The 6,893-nt window shown below is 34.0% G+C and overlaps 1 protein-coding gene across 1 annotated transcript in view; it reads right to left on the bottom strand.

The window, feature by feature from the left end:
* The window catches only part of LOC125248560 (NACHT, LRR and PYD domains-containing protein 12-like), a 1,264,817-nt gene that overhangs the window by 1,208,606 nt on the left and 49,318 nt on the right, over positions 1 to 6,893 (bottom strand). The window lies entirely within an intron of this gene.

Here is a 6,893-nt window from a genome sequence, read left to right as displayed (position 1 = left end):
GCGTATTACTATGATTACGGTAATTTCGAGAACAGCCAATAGTAAAATAAGTTCACAGTCATATGGACAAAAAAGTCTTTATAGTTAATGTTAAATAATATGCCTTTATTTAACTCTAGAAGCCTGTGGAGACCTCATAATAAATTATTCCACTTAGGCCTCATTATACCGCATTGCTGTGAACAAACATACTCTGTAATGGAGGACAAAAACCTGCAAAAACACTGAACAAAAATTAAATCCGCAATTAAATACATAAATCAACATATTCCTGCTTAAATAAATAAATAAATAAATAAATGTGCAAGAAGATAAACAAATAATTAAATAAAAAAATCAAAATATTTTATTTTCTTCACAGTCTTGTGACTGTTAAAATTATGTTCTAATCTAGAATGTTCATGTGCACTTTGTTGTGCAATAGTTCTGAATTATATGGACTATATATAATTTGGATATTTCCTTCTGTTAGGCTGCTTTTCTAAAATATATATATATATATATATATATATATATATATATATATATATATATATATATATATAAAACTTTAGCTGTTTTGCATTTAATCTTACTAGGTTGTTTGCTGAAATTGTTGGATGTGGCACAGCCCTATAGAAAATTTCCCAACTGACCACCATGGCTGTAGATCCTCCTTTAACAGCAAATCATCCAACAAACATTATCTGTAGCTCACATTAGCTGCTTATAAAATTTTGTCCAAATATTGGACCATCCCTACCCAAAAATCTGTTTCAGTGTATCATATTTCTGGCTTGTCTTGATAGCACAACCCTGTTTAAGTTATGCCACAGCATCTTAATTAGCTTGAGGTCAGAAGTCAGCACCGACATCTTACTGCTGGATTCATGAACACCCAGGTCTTTAGCAATGCTTTCATAGCATTTTCCAGCTTTCTGCATCTCTGTAATGTGTTTCTAAAGGCCTGTGAAAGCTTTTTGGATCCAGGCATCCTTCGCACTAACCAATCTTTGTCATATTTGTCAGTAACCAGGCTTTGTGTGTCTTTATTTAAAGGACAGGACACCTGTGTGACACACTTTCAATCTCATTTTCTTTAGTTGACTCTGGTTATCTTTTGGAGAAGTCGACACACAGAGTTTCACACACTGTCCTGTCAATGATCACTCAATGTCTTCAGTATCATTCTGAAAAATATAACTGTGTGTTATTAGATTAGTCAGTTTGTGTTTGTCTGAGTGTGACAATTTTATTAATAATAAATGCAGAAATCCAGATATTTTCAAAGGGTTCACAAATGTATTCTTGTCACTGTATATATTGTATTCATATTGAAATGGTTCTTTGTTCAGATGTTTCAGTTGTAAATTTATATCATTGTCAAGGCCTCATATTCACAGTGTCTCTGCTGCCCTCTGCTGGTGAACAACATCAATAATACAGATTTAATCTTCTTCACTTACACATTCTTCTTCTTCACAACTCAAAACTGCAGTGATCTTTCTGAATTACATTTCTGAATATAATTACATTAAATAAACGTCTACAAGCACAAACTCTTCCTGTCCTTCACCTCAAGTGAGAATAGTGTTCATTTTTACATTTACATTTTCATTTTTAGTCTGTACACTGTAAATACAATACACTGTAAAAAAAAATAAATAAAACAAAGATTATTAGAGCACATTTTACAAGACAATGTTATTTCAGTTTTATAGTTCAAAATTTCACATTTATTTCAATGTTACTTGCCGTTTATTTGTAAGTGTGATTTTTTTAATAAAATAAAATGCTGTTAGTTGTAGAAGGTCTGCAGTTTACATTTAAAAATCAATGATAAACATTATTTGACATGGAAATGGAGTTTCTTACACAACAGCTTTGAAAAGACACTTCATGATTACAGCACTACATGTTATTTATACATGTTATTTATACAGTTATACAGTATTTTATACATACATATATACAAGTTAACAGAGTTAGTGTATAACTCACATACTGTACAGTCATCATTAACATTGATGAAACCCCGTCTTAAAAAAGCTATAATTATTAATCTATCAGTCTGTATTCAGTATGTCTAACAAGAAACACAAACGGTGTCTCTCTGTCAGCTCTCTGAGCTCTCTGCTTCAGGACCCTGTGGTTTCTGCTGCGTGATTCAGATCAGAGGAGTTTATAAACACTGTGGTGAATTTCTCAAGTTAGAGTGGAGAAAGAAGAGAGTGTCCGTGAGGAGAGTGTATGGAGCCGGACTCAGAGCGGATATTTGAATGGGAATTTCCTCAAAACCTGTAAATCCAAAAATAAAACAGTCAATTATATAAAATCAGACATTCATTTGAAATAATAAAAATCTGAAACATGCCTTAACTATTTTAATACAGATCAATTATAAACAAGCCAAATCTCTCTGTTTATCAAATATGCAAAATGAAACTGTAAGAGCTGAAGATGAATGAAGAACTAAAATGAAATGTATTGACTGAAACAAAAAATGATGCACTAACTAGACCAAAACAAGCTAAAAACAATATGTCAATATATAAACAACAATACCACCAGTTCTAACTAATGTATAGAATTGGTAGTCTAACTTATATATAGTATATACAGAATAAGTTAATGTACAATAACAATATAGACTTCAATAAAATGTATATTTTAAAAAACCAGCAATTAAGTGTGTTGATCAATGGTTGAAACAACTTTCAAACAGACTTTTTGCTTTTTATCTCTTTTTAGACACTATTACGATATGCAGAACACAATAAAATAGATTTTAATAAAATGTAATCACATCTATACTAAAATATATTTCATACTGTGTCAGTCTCTCACTGACTGTATAATGTGTGGATCTAAACAAGTGCATTTGTGCAATCTTTTTCAAGATCAGAAAATGATCTTTATTAGTCAGACAATACCTTGGAAATATGTGATATAATATTTGAATTATCACATTGTTTTCACTCAATTTGGAAAAGCAAATTTTTAATGATTTTGCCATCAAGTTTGAATTTAACTGCAATACGCGAATATCTCAATTCTTCATTGACGTTGTTGTGAAGTCAAGCTCACAATCCATGTGGATTTCTCATGATCATGTGATCACGCATCATACAGAATGAATGCACGTGTCATCAACTGAAAAAATATCCCCATCAGCTGGGATTTTCAGTGGCAAAAACTGTGGCACATTTCTATTGAAAACATCAGATCAGTTTCATCAAAATGGGCAGAAATAAACAATTTACAGTATAGAGACTAAACTGAAGATGAATTGAATACTCTTACAGTACATTGTTTATGAAGAAATATGCAGTCACACTTTATGTTAGGTGTCCTTAACTACTATATACTTACATCAGAAAATAATTACAATGCACTTATTGTGTTCATGTTGTATTGAAAACACTTTTGCTGCTATTGAGGTTGAATATGGATACAGTATGGGGAGGTTTAAGGGTGGGTTAAGGTGTAAGGGAACGGTCAACAGTGTAATTATGAATGTAATTACAGAAATTATTTACAGATGTAATTAAATGCAGGTACTTTTTAAAAATACAAGTACAATGTAAAAACATTGCATTGAACTAAAGGATTCATTTAAATGTTAGTACATAGTTGTTAACGACACCTAATATAAAGTGGGGCCAAATATGCATATAAATATATAAATGTTCAGCTATATGAAAATGTGAATATTTATTTGAAATAATTACTTACTGCAGTATCTCTAGTTTATAATGTGGAGAATTATTTAGAGCAGTGAGCAGTTCATGTCCTGAATCTCCTATTTTATTCCCAGACAGATTCAGTTCTCTCAGGTGTGAGGGGTTTGATCTCAGAGCTGAAGTCAGAGCAGCACAATCTTCATCTGTGACTCCACAATAACTCAACCTGTAGAGAACAATGACACACTCTTCACTCTCTCAGTTCAGATCAGATCAGTTTAGCAGTGAATCCATTATTACAGAGAAAATACAAACTTAAAGTACAAATTAACATGTGTGATAATTGAGATATAAAATGTCACAGAGCACAAAACGTGTGTGTGTGTGTGTGTGTGTGTGTGTGTGTGAAAAGACTTATTGGGATTGGCATTTACAGACATTCTAAACTCTATTGGTGTTAGACAACACGTGTCGGGACCCACTCATTGTCGTAATCATACTTTAGATCTAATATTGTCACATGGAATCGATATTGATGCCGTTGAAATTCTGCAGCAGAGTGACGACATCTCAGATCATTATCTAGTCTCATGTATACTACATTTAGTCAAGGTGGCTAAACTGCCTCCCTGCCATAAATATGGTAGAACCATTACTTCTACCACTAAAGATCGCTTTATAAATAATCTTCCTGATCAGTTTCATCGCCTTAGCATACCAGACAGCTTAGAAGACCTCGATGTTGCAACAGAAACTATTGCCTCTGTCTTTTCCAGCACATTAGACTCAGTTGCTCCTTTGCATTTAAAAAAGATTAAGGAAATTAATTCAACACCATGGTACAATGAGCACACTCGGGCCCTGAAGGTAGCAGCCAGAAAAATGGAGCGCAGTTGGAAGAAAACAAAACTAGAAGTATTTCGCATTTTGTGGAGAGAGAGAATGATTGAGTACAGAAAGGCCTTAAAATCTGCTAGATCGGCCTATTTTTCAAAACTTTTAGAAGAAAATAAACACAACCCTAGGTATTTATTTGATACAGTGGCTAAATTAACAAGAAAATAAGCTTCAACTTCTGATGTTTCCAAAGAGCACAGCAGTAATGACTTTATGAACTTCTTTACCTGCAAGATTGATAATATTAGAGAAAAAATTATAACCATGCAACCGTCTACTACAGTATCGCGTCAGACAGGGCATTGTAGTGTCCCTGAGGAAAAATTCCATTCATTTACTGCTTTAGGAGAGGAAGAATTGTCTAAACTTGTTAAAGGGGCTCTATGTAGGAATGACACCCAGTGTTCAAAACAGGTACTGCAGTCCAAATTTAAAATATTGTTTGGCCCATCCCCTTGTTCAAAGACGCGGGTTGCCAGTTTTTACAGCATATGGCTGCCAGCAACAATAAGGAGTGCAATTGACAATGAAAGCTGAGGAGACTTAAACACTGTAAGCTGATGAGTTGATTTATCTGTTTTGATATGCTGTTGTTCATAGAGATATTTAGATGGATTCAGAGGCTTTTTATTAGAGATGCACCGATTGCAATTTTCTTGGCTGATTCCGATTTCCGATTTTTTGTTAGTGTGATCGGCCGATACCGATTTTTGTCGATTCTGATTTTCTTTCTAAGAACTATAATTGACAACATATACAAAAAAAATCTACTTTTCTTCGATGCAGAGTTTTATTTTTGTTGAAAAAAAAAATAGAGTAAAATTAAGTAATAAAATATAAACAGCTCAAATAAATGCAATAGAATAAAGAGCGCTATGAAACTAAGTTTTTCGGGTTAACTGTGTTTCTATTCAGGTAAGAACATTCAGTGTTATTTTACATTGGTTACCTTAATTTCTGTAGTCTTTATTGTAAATAATTCTTACCATTAAAGTTATAAAACGTATTCAGTCAAGAGCAGAAAGTGATTTTCTTTGTCTTTTGTTCGATTAACATGACAGACAGCAGCAGGAATATTGGACTGCTGTCCCTTTAATAGTTTATGAACTGTGTTCAATGGACCTAATAATGTTACACACAACATGGGTTCACTTTCTTAGCTATTTAACGATTCAAAACTGACTGTTTTTATCTGTGTACTCGCCAAGATTGCCTGTGCCGCTGGTTTTGACATATTTTTGTATGTAATTTTAGTTTAAGCACAGGAAGGCGCTTATTTTGGTACTTGTGACTCTGTTTGACTTCTGTCTCTGTTTGAGACTGAGCGTGGCTTGTTCGCTCCACTAATATAGATCAGTAGTGCACGTGCTTTCAGTGTGAGCGTGAGACCTGCGGGAATGACTAAAATTATGCGCAATACAAGCACTATTTAACCGGAATTGCATTGGCATGGTTCAAATCATACTTATCTGACTGTTATCAGTTTGTAGTAAACAAAGAAATGTCATATCGATCACAAGTTCAATATGGAGTACCGCAAGGCTCAGTACTAGGACCGTTGTTTTTTACTCTGTACATGCTACCGTTGGGAGATATCATTAGGAAGCATGGCGTTAGTTTTCACTGTTACGCTGATGATACTCAGCTCTATATTTCTTCGCACCCTGACGAAACTTACCAATTCGCTACATTAACAGAATTCTTCCATCTTAAAAATATATCTAAACTACGACATATGCTCTCAATGACAAATGCAGAACAGTTAGTTCATGCGTTCATGACCTCAAGGCTAGATTACTGTAACGCTTTACTGGGTGGTTGTTCCTCCCGCTTGATAAATAAACTACAGTTCGTACAAAATGCAGCAGCTAGAGTTCTTACTAGAACTAGGAAGTATGACCATATTAGCCCAGTTCTGTCGTCACTGCACTGGCTTCCTGTTAAACATCGTATAGATTTTAAAATCTTGCTGATTACTTACAAAGCACTAAATGGTTTAGCTCCCCAGTACCTGAGCGAGCTCTTAATGCATTATAGTCCTTCACGTCTATTGCGATCTCAGAATTCAGGCCAGCTGATAATACCTAGAATATCGAAATCAACTGCAGGCGGTAGATCCTTCTCCTATTTGGCACCTAAACTCTGTAACAATCTTCCTAGCATTGTTCGGGAAGCAGACACACTCTGTCAGTTTAAATCTAGACTAAAAATGCATCTCTTTAACCTGGCATACACATAACACATTATCAATTTATATTTTCATAAAATATTAAGCTGCATAAATTAGGTCAGCCAGAACCGGGAACACTTCCTATAACACCAGATGTACTCGTT

This window comes from Megalobrama amblycephala, linkage group LG16, assembly GCF_018812025.1.
Source record: "Megalobrama amblycephala isolate DHTTF-2021 linkage group LG16, ASM1881202v1, whole genome shotgun sequence".
NCBI classification, from domain to species: Eukaryota; Metazoa; Chordata; class Actinopteri; order Cypriniformes; family Xenocyprididae; genus Megalobrama; species Megalobrama amblycephala.
This window is presented reverse-complemented; position numbering and strand designations above follow the sequence as displayed.